This window comes from Lynx canadensis, chromosome A1 (genome assembly GCF_007474595.2).
Source record: "Lynx canadensis isolate LIC74 chromosome A1, mLynCan4.pri.v2, whole genome shotgun sequence".
Taxonomy (NCBI): domain Eukaryota; kingdom Metazoa; phylum Chordata; class Mammalia; order Carnivora; family Felidae; genus Lynx; species Lynx canadensis.
The window spans coordinates 132197925-132212091 of record NC_044303.2 but is presented as its reverse complement, the minus strand read 5'-3'; the positions used below and the strand labels follow the sequence as shown (position 1 = coordinate 132212091).

Below are 14167 nucleotides of genomic sequence, written 5' to 3'. Positions count from 1 at the left end.
GAAACCGATGTGGGGCTTGAACTCACAAGCAGGGAGATCATGACCTGAGCCAAAGTCTGACAATCGACTGAGCCACCTAGGCACCCCAGCATTTGCTGTTTTCTCACTTGTTTGGAGACCATGCAAGTGAGCCTGGATTAGGGTTAATGATCCATACAAAATGTATCCATCTATTTATTTATTAATTTAGAAGTATAGTTATATTTGATGCACAATGTTACATGAGCTTCAGATGTACAATCTTATTAAAAAAATAAATAAAGGTGATTAAAAAAATTTTTCCATGTAAGAACATGTGATAAAAGAACCCTCGGCATAAATCTCCATTAAGAGGGCTCATAATGAAAGCATGCTGGGAGAACCAAGTCACATGCCTCCAAGGGAAGGCTGAGATGTGGCTCAAGGGAATCTTGCTCAGTTAGCAAATGTGGATACATAAGTACACATATCCTTGACATAAATAAAAACTCCCTGAAGAATATACTTGCATGCAAGAAATAAGTGCAGTGAAATCTTTTCTGTGTTTTAGGCTTGTTTATATTATTTCTGCTTTGTATCCTTTCTTTAAATCTTTGCTAATTTCTGTATTTCATTTTTATTTTTAAATTAAAAAAAGTTTTTATTTGAGAGAGAAAGCTCATGAGGCAGAGAAGGGCAGAGGGAGAGAGAGAGAGAATCCCAAGCAGGTTCCATACTCAGAGTGGAGCCTATTGCAGGGCTCAGTCCCAGGACCACGAGATCATCACCTGAGCCGAAATCAAGAGTCAGACGCTTAACCAACTGAGCCACCCAGGCGCCCCCTCCATATTTTATGTCTTGATTCAAGACTTAGGAATGTGCTCATCCATGCTCTCTCTCTCCTTCCCTCTCCTCTCTCTCTCTGTCCTCTCTCTCTCACTCTCCCCCCTCCTCTCCCTCCCACCTCTCTTTCTCTCTCTCTCTCTCTCTACATATATACATATATGTATATGTATATAGCATATACCTATATGCTGTATTATGTACTTAAAAATCTAGAATGAATTTCCCAATCTCTCTACTAATGCCACTTTATCTCCTTGAACTACTTTTAGCTTAAGACTTATAGGATAATAATCAAAATAATGTTTTGGAAATATAACGTTGATCTAGTCTCCTTATTGCTTTTTTATTTTACACAATGATGGAAGTATCTGTAGTAACTAGAATTTTTTTACAAAAGCCAAGTAAGCAAATAGCTTTAACAGTCTTTCTAAGTTTAGTTCCTATAGTTATTATTTTGATCTATGATTTTAGTGATAAAGTTATTAAATAGCTTTTCATTTATCTCTTTTGCAAAACTTTAGTAATCCTTCCTTCTGTGTTAAATTTACATCGGTTACCTGTTAAAGATGAAGGTCTTCTCAATTTGCAGGCCTTTCTGATAGAAATTACATTTTAAAAATTATCTGTTATTTGTAGGCCAGAATCTTTGTATTGATTGTAGATGTAAGAGAACAGTCCACAGAACTCTGAAATGTTTTAATACCTTAAAATATGCATATTCATCATTTAGTTACAAAGGAGTATTGTCTCTGTATTGTTTGAGACTAATGGTTTAGGTTGTACAGTTTTTAAATTTTATTTATTTTGAGACAGAAAAAGCGTGAGTGGGGGGAAGGGCAGAGAGATGGGGATTGGGGAGAGAATCCCAAGCAGGCTCCATGCTGCCAGCGCAAAGCCCAACATGGGGCTCTAACTCACAAAACCATGAGATCATGACTTGAGTTGAAACCAAGAGCTGGACGCTTAACCACCTGAGCCACCAAGGTGCCCAGGATGTACAACAACATTTAATACTCGACTGAAGAAGATTTTATTGTGTCCGTATGTTTCAGTAATGGCTATATAGTTTAAAAAGTTTCAAGTTAAGGATGAATCTGTTACTAAATAACATGGATGTTGGTTTTTCATGCAAAGTTCCTCAACAAAATTAGAAGAATTGTTTATTTCTATGATGAGTTTTATATGAATACTTTTGAAGTTGGCAACTTCTAATACTTAAAAGCTACCAGAACACTAAGCTTTTGTCATGGAATAAATGTCTCAATTATGATAGTTCTCAGAAAATCCACCTTTTAAAAGTTCAGGATAGGATACTTCAGTAATTGAGCATTTGCTCATAGTAGCAAGAAATAAAAACACACCTAAATACCTTTAATGTTTATTTAACCTAAAATGCTAATCTATTGATATACATTCATGACCTTGTCTTTGCCTATGAGTCTGCTAATTATTGTTTCACATAGTCGTTTAGAGTGCAAATTATATCTGAAATGCATTTCCTACTTGTATAGTTTGTTTCTTCCAAGATAAGCAGCAGCAATAATGAGAAAGAAATTTGAGTCCGAATCACTTTATCATTAGTTCTAAACTAGGGTTAATACTGCCCTCCTGGAAATCTTGTGGCCTTTTTTTTTTTTTTTTTTTTTAAATTTGCCCCTATGTGCTTGTGGTTGTGTAACAGTATGATCTTTAGTATGTATGATTTATGGTTTATAAACATCCTGGGATGTGTAAGGTAGTCCTGGACAGTGAAGAATTGTCTGGCTCAAAATGGCCATGGCACCCCCTTTGAGAAGCAGGTACCTTTTCTCATTGTTTTAGATTCTTTCTCAATCTTGTACAGTCTTGATGCCAGTACCTAATTTGAAAACTACTCAAACTACTCTTTAAAAATATCCATTTAAATCAAGTGTTTCCAAAAGTACAACTTTGTTTATGGAAACAACCTCTCTTTTTTGCTCACATTTGTATTTTTTCGCCTACATGATTTTATATAAGCAAACTTTGGAACAATAACAAACTCTTAGTGGAATAAAATATCAACAGGTAAAGTAAAATATCTAGGCATGAGCTAAGGAACAAGTGACCAAGAAGGTACAATACTAGAAGAGGAGTGGCATCAACAGATACACCAAAAGAGTAAAGATTTTCAAAGTTGAGGGAAAATTGTCAGATGTAACCATTAGGATTTGTAAGAATTTGTTTGAAAATTGTTCATTGAATTTACCAGGTAGAAGGCTTCTTTGACTGTGGGAAGATCAGTTTAAGTAGAGTGGTAGGTCATGAGAGCAAACTATGTAGATTCAGGCCTGAATTGCGATGGATAAAAAAATGGAGAGCTTGTATGTATAGTCTCCTGTTTCAGGAATTTGCATAAGTAAAGTAAGGAACTGTCTCAGTCTTCATGAGCTACTATAACAAAATACCACAGCCCAGTAGCTTATAAACAGAAATATATTGCTCATAGGAGGCTGTAAGTCAAATTTCAGGGTGCCAGCAAGTTTTCCAGGTCATAGACTTTTCATTTTTTACTTGCACAGTGGAAAGGACTAGAGAGTTCCTTGGAGATCTTTTATAAGGCACTAATCCCATTATGAGAGTACCACTCTCAGAAACCTAATCACCTCCCAAAGGTCCCATCAACTAATACCATCCCCTTGGGAGTTAGATTTCAACATATGAATTTTGAGGGATACAAACATTCAGGTCATAACAGGAACATATTGAATACAGTTGACCCTTGAACATCATGGGTTTGAACTGCACAGGTGTAGTTTTATATAGGTTTGTTGTTGTGTTGTGTTTTAGATAGAATACAGTAGTAGAACATGAACCACCACATGTCTCCTTCTCCCACCTGCACTTAGCCAATCTAGATCATAGAATGATACTCATTTCTTGCTTCTCTACCTAGGAAGCAAGGTGGTCCACACCACCTCCTTCCCGCAGGAAGGTAGAGAACTAGAGAAGGCAAAACACCAGTACCTTCTCTCTAGGTCACTTGCTTCACCCAGTCCCCTACATGTGATTATAGTGCAGTTTCTGCTTGTGGAAAATTGCTGTGAAGGGGTGAGCTGCCAGTTCCCCAGCAATATTAGATCCCCTCCTCAGAAAACGTTCAGCACCCTGTACAGTGCCCCCACCCCACTGAGACCCAGGCTTCTCTGTCTGATATTGTCCCCTCCCTGGGGCCCTCCCTGGTGTTCTCCCACACCCCTTGGTGGGAGGGAGGTATTGGGTGGGTTATTATGTGGTTTTTGGTTACTAAGTGAAAATCCCTCCCCAGAGCCTGTTTCTTTCACCTCTCCATTCAAGACCTTAGTCAACTGAGCTCCCCACAGGTAGTAGGATGGAGAATGCCAAGAGCAGACAAGAGCCCTGCTGTTCCACCTTTTCCTACAAATTTCCTCATCTTCACTTTGTTTTTCTCCATTTGGCGACTTTCTTACTTTTCAATCACATAAAATCCAGTAGTTAAGTTTGGGGGGAACCATAAGTTATATGTGGATTTTTAGCTGCCTGGGGATCAGCATTCCAGGGTCACTGTAATTCCTAGAAGGGAATTTGGGATAAATGAGGGTTTTATATTTAAGATAAAGATGTGTGTAGAGACTAAAGGATATTATAGGAGATGTTGCAGAAATTGGAGACAGGAGAAGATGGAGCAATTTTCCTCTAAGAGTTAAAATAAGGATAACTTTTTTTTTTTTTTTTTTTTAGTGCTCTATTTATTTTAGAGAGAGAGAGAGAGACAGAGTGTTAACAGGGAGGGACAGAGAGTGGGGGAGGCAGAGAATCTGAAGCAGGCTCCAGGCTCTCAGCTGTCAGCACAGAGCCCAATGTGGGGGGTGCTCAAACTCCCAAACCGCGAGATCATGACCTGAGCCAAGTCGGACGCTTAACCAACTGAGCCACCCAGGCGCCCCATCAAGGATAACTCATAAGTTTGAAGGAAACTAGGTGAGAATAAGTATGGAATTTTCAGGTACTGGAAACAGAAGTAGAAGGAAACTTTGGTAATCTCAGTTTTCTTGGTAAGTTAGGAGGTGCAGTTGTCTGTTTGGGAAGGGGCATGAGTGAGACAGGAAAGTGGTTGAACAATGATTTAAGTCAGGCATAAGTTTAGAAAAGTCACTGAGGGGAATAAGAGAGGAACTTGACCAGGGACAAACACAAAAATGAAATGCTTTGTGTTTGTGCTAATGTCCATGTATGTGTGATTGTACTTAAGCATTGCTGGACTGCTCAGGGACAGGCACAACCTCAAGAAAGGTTAGCTTTGTGGGGCGCCTGGGTGGCGCAAGGCGTTAAGAGTCCGACTTCAGCCAGGTCACGATCTTGCGGTCCGTGAGTTCGAGCCCCGCGTCGAGCTCTGGGCTGATGGCTCGGAGCCTGGAAGCCTGTTTCCGATTCTGTGTCTCCCTCTCTCTCTGCCCCTCCCCCGTTCATGCTCTGTCTCTCTCTGTCCCAAAAATAAATAAACGTTGAAAAAAAAAGAAAGGTTAGCTTTGAGCCAGAGTATTTGTTTTACAGTGAGGTATGGCAGAAGAAGAACATGAATGAGTCAAAGAAAAAACATGTAATGATGTTGGAAAGTCAGGAATGAGAAGTTTGACAGATTAGAAGAAAATGAAGGGACTGAGTGAGTTAAGGTCTTAATTTTCTAAAACAGATATCATATGATTTCACTCATATGTGGAAATTGAGAAAGTTGACAGAATAACATAGGGGAAAGGAAGGAAAATAAGATAAAAACAGAGAGGGAGGCAACCATAAGAGACTCTTAAATACAGAGAACAAACTGAGGGTTGATGGGGGTTGGGGGAGTAGGTTAAAAGGTGGGTTAAATGGGCATTAAGAAGGCACTTTTTGGGATGAGCACTGAGTATCATATGTAAGAGATCAATCATGGGGTTCTACTCCTGAAGCCGAGACCACACTGTATGCTAACTTACTTGAGAATAAGAAAATAAAAATTAAAAATAAGTAAAAATTTAAAAAGATACAAGAACACTGAGAAAAGGGGAGGATATTAAATGCTCATTTTCCACAGTAGGAAGTCAATTAATTATGCCTGAGCTGAAAAATCAAGAGGCAGCAGTATTAAGAGAAAATGTGTTATTTAGGGAAATAGAATAGTTAAATTAAAAAAAAAATTAACTAGAAGAGGAGAAAGTGATTTTGTTTGGTAAGGGGCAAATGGCAGGTCAGAAATGTGGTTTTTTATAGAAGTTTGTAAAATGTGTATTTATGCACATTATAACTTTGCACATAGATATATATGTGATAAATGTAATAGTTAAAAAATTCTTGTGCTCTACCTAGTTGATTCTCTACTCTTGGAAATGCTAAGCTCTAACTCTCTTTGGAATTGACAGCTTTCATGTCAACAATTACCTAAAAGAAGGTGACAGCAAATAGGTTTGTTTGGTTTTTTTCCTTTGAGAAGTAAATGTAGTAAGAGTGACATAAATAAAAAGTAGATGGAATAAAGTGTTGACAGAAAAAAAAATTCTAAACACATCTATGCATGGGTGTAAGGGAATAAGAAAGCTAGAAGGATAAAAGCTTATAGTCAGTATAATAGTGGAGTTGAAAACTTACGAGATGGAACACTTCAGGTGATGACAAGGAGCGTAGTGTGGCCTTGGCATCTAAAATGGCAAGGACTATGAGGCCATGCACCACTCTTAGTCCTGTTCACGTAGGTTGTGGGAGGGCCTAGGGTGAAGAACCCAAGTCTGAGCCAGATTCCAAAGACCTCAGTAGATGGGCTATTAAACAGCAACAGAGAGGCTGCATGGGAGATTAGAGGACTGTTATATTGAGAAACAGTATTAAGGAGCCTGGAGGATACTAATAATACCGAGATAAGCTGTGGAAAAGTGTTCTCAGGGAAGAAGCCAAATGTCCTTTAAAACAAGTGGGAGAGGGACAAACTGTGAAGAGGTGACACAATTGTCCACTAAAGATTGCATGTTTCAGAAGCTGTCATAAAAGGATTGGGGGAGGGGCACCTGGGTGGCTCAGTCAGTTGGGCATCCGACTTCGGCTCAGGTCATGATCTCCTGGTGAGTTTGAGCCCCGCGTCGGGCTCTGTGCTGACAAGCTCAGAGCCTGGAGCCTGCTTCAGATTCTCTGTCCCCCTCCCTCTCTCGCTGCCCCACCCCCGCTTGTGCTCTCTCTCTGTCTTTCAAAGATGAATAACATAAAAAAATAAAATAAAATAAAATAAAAAGATAGGGGGAGAAGGGGGTGATGATTGTAGGTCAGGGGAGCAGTAACAGCAATATGAGGGTAAGGCTTCAAGGAAGATAAATAGATTCAGAAGCCTTCATTTTGGGTATCATAATGGTAGGGATATGAAGCTTAGTGGAATTAGTTTATGTTTAATAATTGAGAAGTTTATGATACAACCTTTATGTTCTCTAAATCATAGAGGTACTTAAAAATTATACCCTCGAAGTTATTAGGCAAAAAAAAAATAATAAGATGGAGAAGATTTGAGCAACAGAATAGACATAGCACTGTATCAACAGAGTGATATACTTTTAAAATGCATACCAAATCATTTCATGAATTTACTGCATGATAGTCCACAAAAGTAATCTCAGCAAATACCAAATAACTGATATCATACAGACCCTACTTTCTGATAACAGTGTAATATCTTTATAAATCAACAAAAACTTAATTTGAAAACTCCATATGTTTGGAAACTGAAAAGAATACTTACGAATGATGCATTTGAAAGGAATCATAATGAAGGAAACTTATTTCCAGCAGTATGGCAGACAGGATCCTCTTGCAAGCAGTTAAGAAACTTGTATAAAATGTGCAGTACATATTTTAGATACAACAGTGTTCTAGGAAGAAAATAATTAGAGAATGCTCAGAGGACAATAATCAAAGGAAAGCAGAAACTCTAAGAGGTAAGACTTGAGAGTATTTCCTGAGCCCAGTGTTCTTGAACTTGGGTTTTCATGGGTTTGCAGAGTGCAGGGGATAAAAGCAAGGCCCAGGGTCCTAAGATTGGGACTCTAATACGAGATGTTCTTGAATAAATCTAGAACTTCCAAGAGAGAACTAGAAATAAACTCTAGCACAGAGTTATGGTGAATCATTAGTGTGTTGTGGAATCAATTGCATGGTTACTGTTAGCACTTTTTTGTTGTTTTTTTTTTTTTGTTTTTTGTTTTGGGATATCACATGTAGTACTCAGGTCACTTTTTGTTTCATATTTGTGTATTAGTGTGTATTTGTATTTGGGTGTATATATCAATACACTTAGTTTTACTGTTATTTTTTACCATCAGTGAAGCATAGTAAAAAAAAAAAAAAAAAGTGGCTGCCTTAGAGAAACAATGTCGTGTGTAGAAAATACATGTACAGCTACTCATTTCAGCATTATTTATAATAGCAAAGTACTGAAAGCAAACTAAGATTCTAGCAGTAGTAGAGAAGATAAATAAATCGTATTCTTATATAATGGAACATTATCATCAGATAAAATGAGATAGTTACATATACTTATGTTAATATAGGTAAATCACAAAATATAATATTGAGTGGCAAACACTAGTTGCAGATTGGTAGGTAAGTATTGAGTTTATGTGAAATAAATAATCAGATATGCTGTTTTGGAAAGATAAATACAACTTCAGTATACCAATTCTGAAGAAAGAATAGAATGGGATTAGGACAGGGTTCTAAGGAATGATGCAAGGCCCCCAATTTTGTGTGTATGCACGCACATGTGTGCAAACACTTGCCATTAAGAAAAAAAACACTCTAATTGAATAACAAAATGTTAACATGTGAGTGGATAGGCGCTTGGATATTGGTTATATAATTTCCTGTACTTTTCTGGTATTTGTACTGTTTGATTTTTTTTTTTTTAAGTTGTATCATGTCATAAATATGTAACTGTTGTAGTTTTTTGTAGGGATCAGCTTTAGGAGGTGAATGATGTCAGAATGAAAATTGTTTTTCAAAATTAAATTTTTAAGTGTTCTTTAGAAAAACACAGTCAATTATATTGTCATGACACCTTTAATTAGATGAAAGCTATGTAGTTGCTATGCAATTAAGTACATAGGGAAAACAGGAAAAATTTCTCTGAGTGGTGTATTCAGAAAAAGCAAACTACTACTCACTGAATAAAAGTTGAAACTAAACATTATACTATTAAAGTAACTTGTTTAACCCTGAGGCAACAACATAAAATATATAATAAAAATATAATGAGTATCTTTAGGTATCTTTTATTTTGTCATTTACATTTTTGTTTGTTTTACTTAGCTGGTCATCTGACATTTGAATGCCGCAATTTTCTCCGAGTAGACCCCAAAAGGGACATAGTTTTGGATGTGAGCAGCACAAGTAGTGAAGAGAGTGATGAAGAGAATGAAGAACTGAATAAATTGCAGGCATTACAAGAAAAAAGTAAGTAATACTTTTCTTTCCCTACATCCTTTAAAAATGTTTCTAAATGTTCTGCTTTATTATGTAATGTTTATTTATTGTTCTGTTATATTTATCATTAAGATACCTTGTGTGTATATGTAAGAGGCACTGCATAGGTAAGGATAGGCTTTGGATGTTGTAAGTACTTTGCCCCAAATCAAACAGCAGATCAGTGTTAGAACCAGGAGGCACATCAATTTCTCATTCCACAAAGCAGGTTTTGTTATTGTTGTTTTTCCTTCACACTAAGATGTGTCACATGGTACAAAGAATCTGATTTAAGACTTGGTTTCTAGACCCATTTGGCCATTTTTTAGCAAGTGACTTGCAACAAGTTGTTTAACCCCTGTGAACCTTAATTTCCTTGTAGGATAACACAAAAGATCAGTTTGTCAAATCACACTAATTCAAATCAGAGATATTAGCCAGTACCAAGCTTTACTAAGAATTTCAAGTACATAAATGATCATGAAGCATAGGGAAAACTGCAGAAATTCTAGGGCCACCAGCACAGCTCCCTGGGTATTTTCTTTCTTTCTTTCTCCTTCACAACCCATTCTGGCCAAGATTAACATGAGGTTTCTTCATTACACAAAAGAAGTCATTTAATCATGAAACATGTCAATGTTATGTCCATATAGTTACATTTTCCAGTGATCCATGCCGCATAAATCCATAGATTCCAGGATTATATATCATAAACTATCTTAGATCCAGTACATCATGCTATAAGTAGTCTATAAATAAGGATTCTCTTGCCAACAACTTGATTGTGGACTTCTATCTTTTAGAACTGTGAGAAAAAGTACAACCCTCCACCTTCCACCCCCAAAGGTATTCTCTAGCTAGCAAACACCATTAATTTGTTTCCAGGAGGTCTGTCATTAGCATGTTTACAAAGAGATTTGACCAAGTTACCTTCTTTTTTTGTTGGGGGCATGCTCCTCTCTCCTCACAGAAGGAGTAGATTGTATACCTGCTGTTTAATCATTTCTTTCCCATCTTGTATATAAAATGGCCTATCCTTGAAGTGGGACTTTTAGGGATATGGTGTAATGCTGTATGTGGAAATACACCGTGGACTTCAAAATGATATATGGTAGATGTCACACAATCAAAATGCAGCTTGTTTGAATATGGCTTTAGGCATAGAATGAGAGATACAAAAAGTTAAAATCTTACTTTAGATTATCAGAGAACAATAAACAAAAAACACCTTAAAACTTCTTAAGCTTTCCATATTATATCTAGTGAAGGTAAATGAAAAGTCAAATGCCAGGGTACTAGGACAAGCTGAGAAGGCAGAAGAGGGAGAGGGTCTCAAAGAGGATCACTAAGGCTGAGTATATACAGCTTCAAGTAAAAGTAGCTGCTTGAGTATATATACTTGATTTTATTCCCTACTGAAACACCACTGAAATGATAATGGAAGAATTTAAAAAAAAACATAAATGCACAAGACAAATGAGGTAGGAAGCAATAGTAACACAGTTATGAAAAGCAGTTGGGTTTAGTGACAACAGACTGCATACTTGAGAAAGTTCAGTCCTTTAATAATAGGAAATCTGAGGAGTAACCTGATAGTGCACATTTTAAAACTCCCAGACAACTTGATAATGAGTATCCTTAGGTACCTCTGTGAGGATGTCAGTAAAGCTAAAAACAGAGGAATTGGTTAAAAATCTGAAGTATTTCCCTTCAGTTACCTTTCCCTACTCTGTGAAGCCAGATGGCTTCCCTCCATTACCTCAGTAGGCTATTGCAGCTCTGTTTTCTAGACAGGTAAAACAAAGGGTCTTTAAACTGAGATATACCAAACACATATGAAAACAGTAAGTTAAAGGTGAGAACCTTCCAGCCATCTTCACCTGTTTGGTTCCCAGACATGTATCACCCAGGCAGAAGATCGGAAGATCTATCTCTGGGAGATCTGACCAGTCTAAGAAAAAAGAAATAAAGACAATGACCAAAGACATGACATAGTCACATTATCAGTTAAGCTGAGATTTCCATGCTTTGCTTGCTCAAAGCTTCAGCTTTTTAGACAAACATCAAGCACTAAATTTCTGAGGAAAGACTCTCCAGTGAAATATAGATACTAAAACCAACCAATGAACAAAAAAAGTCAGCTTGAAGGATACACAGGCTGTGAAAGGAAAAAAAACAGAAATCATTAATATCCAGTTTTATAGAAAGATAAGATATAGCACCCATGAAACAGAATAAGATACTATAAAAAGAACAAATCAGCAAAAGAACTTTTGGAAATTAAAAAAGAAGCAGACATAAAGTACTTAACAGAGATGGAAGATAAATCTAACAAGCAAAACAAGGGAAGGAAAAAAAAAGTTAAGACAATTGAAGAATCAGTCTAGGAAATACTTCATTCACATGAGTCCCAGATAGAGAATAGATAAGGAATTTCCAGGAACTGAAGGACATTAGTTTCCAGAAGAAAGGGTTTAACCAGTACTAAGCACAGTGTTAAAATTAGACTCACATAAAGGCACAGTGTTACAAAATTTCATATCATAGGAAATGAGAATATAATTGAAATTTCCAGAGTCAAGGATAAAACAAGTCATAGGTAAAAAATCAGGAGTCAGAATAACTTTGTTCTTCTCTAAAGTGATACTGGAAGCTAGTAGATGTGGATAATGCTTTCAGATTTTTGAAGGAAAGTTGTATCCAAATTAGAATGATATACCCAACCAAATTATCAACCAAGTGTGGAATAGAATAAAGGCATTGGCAGACATTCAAAATGAAAAAAAAAAAAAATTATCTCTCACATACCCTTTCTGAGAGCACTGATTCCAGAGGTTTCTACCAAAGTAAGGGAATATACCCTAAGAAAGAAGACTTTATAGGAAGTAGAGGAGATAGGAAGGGAGTCCCTAGGTCACTTGTAAAGGAGATCTCAGGAAGACAGGCACCAGGCATAGAGAGCAGGCTGAAGGAGCAAAGCTGAAGATTCTAGGAGAGAAAGCCCAAGATTGCCAATTCCACAAGGACAGTTTCTACCCCATCCATCTACACTGCTGTGTCTAAAAACAAAAAACAAACAGAAACCGCCACCCCCCAAATCCCAAAAAAACAAAAACAAAAACTTGAGAATTAGTAATCCTCTTAGAAAACACATAATTTAAACCTAGTTTTACAGAAAAGGAACTGAAGACAGATGACTCCCAAGTGACTAACATCACAGTGAAGCCAGCACCGTGATCTCTGTTTCTTGCCTACTGGTCCTATACTGTTTACACCGTAGTGTGCTGCTCTGCTACCGTGGAGATTATCCAGTCTTTTGGTTCTTCACTTTTTTTCCTTCACCATATGAATCTTGAAGGATAAAGTACACTGTCATCGTGAATAGAGGTTTATTCTAGAGGTGATTTGTCAATATGAACACCTGGGACAAATCTACCCTGGCAGGAAAGGGAGGGAGTTAACATACCATAATCACCAGGAAGGGATAAAACTTCCTTGTTCGAATCAGCTTTCCCTTACTTTCACGCTGAAAATGACTGACTCAATGTAGATTTTCTTTCTTAAAAAGGTACACTTGCCTATGGTCACTTAGAGGCTCAGAACTTGTTTCCCAGTATCATGACTCCCACTCAGGAGAGTGCTCATTCCTGTATATCATGCAGATTTCAGTAATAAAGTATTATAAAAGGGATCCAGGTGGCTCAGTCAGTTAAGTCCGACTTCAGCTCAGGTCATGATTTCACCATTCGTGAGTTCAAGCTCCACATTGGGCTCTGTGCTGACAGCTCAGAGCCTGGAGCCTGCTTCAGATTCTGTGTCTTCCTCCCTCTGACCTTCCTCCATTCATGTTCCGTCTCTCTCTCTCTCTCTCTCTCTCTCTCTCTCTCTCAAAAATAAATAAACATTAAACATTTTTTAAGGGGATGCAAATTTATTTCATGGTTATCTAGTGGAAGCCCAGTGCCCCCCTGCCCCCAACTCCTGCCACTCAAATAAATAATAAATTGGTTCCTAAATACAGGGAAGAAGGGAGTGTAGAGGTTGTGGTTCTTAGTTCCATTGATAACTTTCTGTTACTGCTCAGGATGTCTGATGGGGTCAGGGTAAAACACTGACCTATTGATTGTGAGTTCTCATGCCATATCCTTTAGTACTCCTGAGGGTTCCTTGAATCCTGCCTTGGTTCTTCAAGGTGGGGAGCTCTTGTACCAACTATCTTGACTAAGTTTTGTGTGTGTGTGTGTGTGTGTGTGTGTGCTTTTTCTTTTTGTTTTTGTTTTTAATGACAATAAAAATAGTGAGCCAGGAGAAAGCTAAGAATTTTTAATGTGCTTACATTAATTAGTTGTTCTGCTTTCATGAAACAGAGACATAAAGGGGAGGAGAGATAAATGTCATCAAAAAATAAAACCCAAAATTTATTTTTGTATGTTATGTTCTTTTTTGCTTCTGTTTGTATTTATTTCTATTATATTGTATATTTTTCAATGCATTTTATATACTTAGGGAATTAAAAGAAAATAATCTTTCATTTAAAACAAGAAAATAGGCTAAATGACAAATATATCAATTTTTTGACACAAATTAGAAAATGTGAGAGCAGGACTTGACATGGGTGGGTACAATCATTGCAGTTTTATTATAATCAACAACCTGGAACCTGTACAGCGTTCTAAAATTGTGTTACCAGTGCTGTGAACAGGGAAAGATTGAACAATCAGTGTCTGATGAGGATTATACAATCTTATTGACTCACAATGTGTGTATGTGTATGTTTATGTGTGAAAATGCTTACTGTCTAGTGACACTACAATACTCTAGGAAACTTGTTAAGGTTTTATACTGTGTTTTAAACTTGCTGAGAAACTTTCCTTTGGAATTGTGTATGATAGTAGCAAATATTTGAAGA

The 14167-nt window shown here is 37.1% G+C and overlaps 1 protein-coding gene across 3 annotated transcripts in view; it reads right to left on the bottom strand.

Annotated features, from left to right (window-relative positions):
• LOC115518421 (spliceosome-associated protein CWC27 homolog) overlaps positions 1-14167 on the bottom strand; it is a 103395-nt gene that overhangs the window by 32737 nt on the left and 56491 nt on the right. The gene's annotated exons all lie outside the window — the stretch shown is intronic.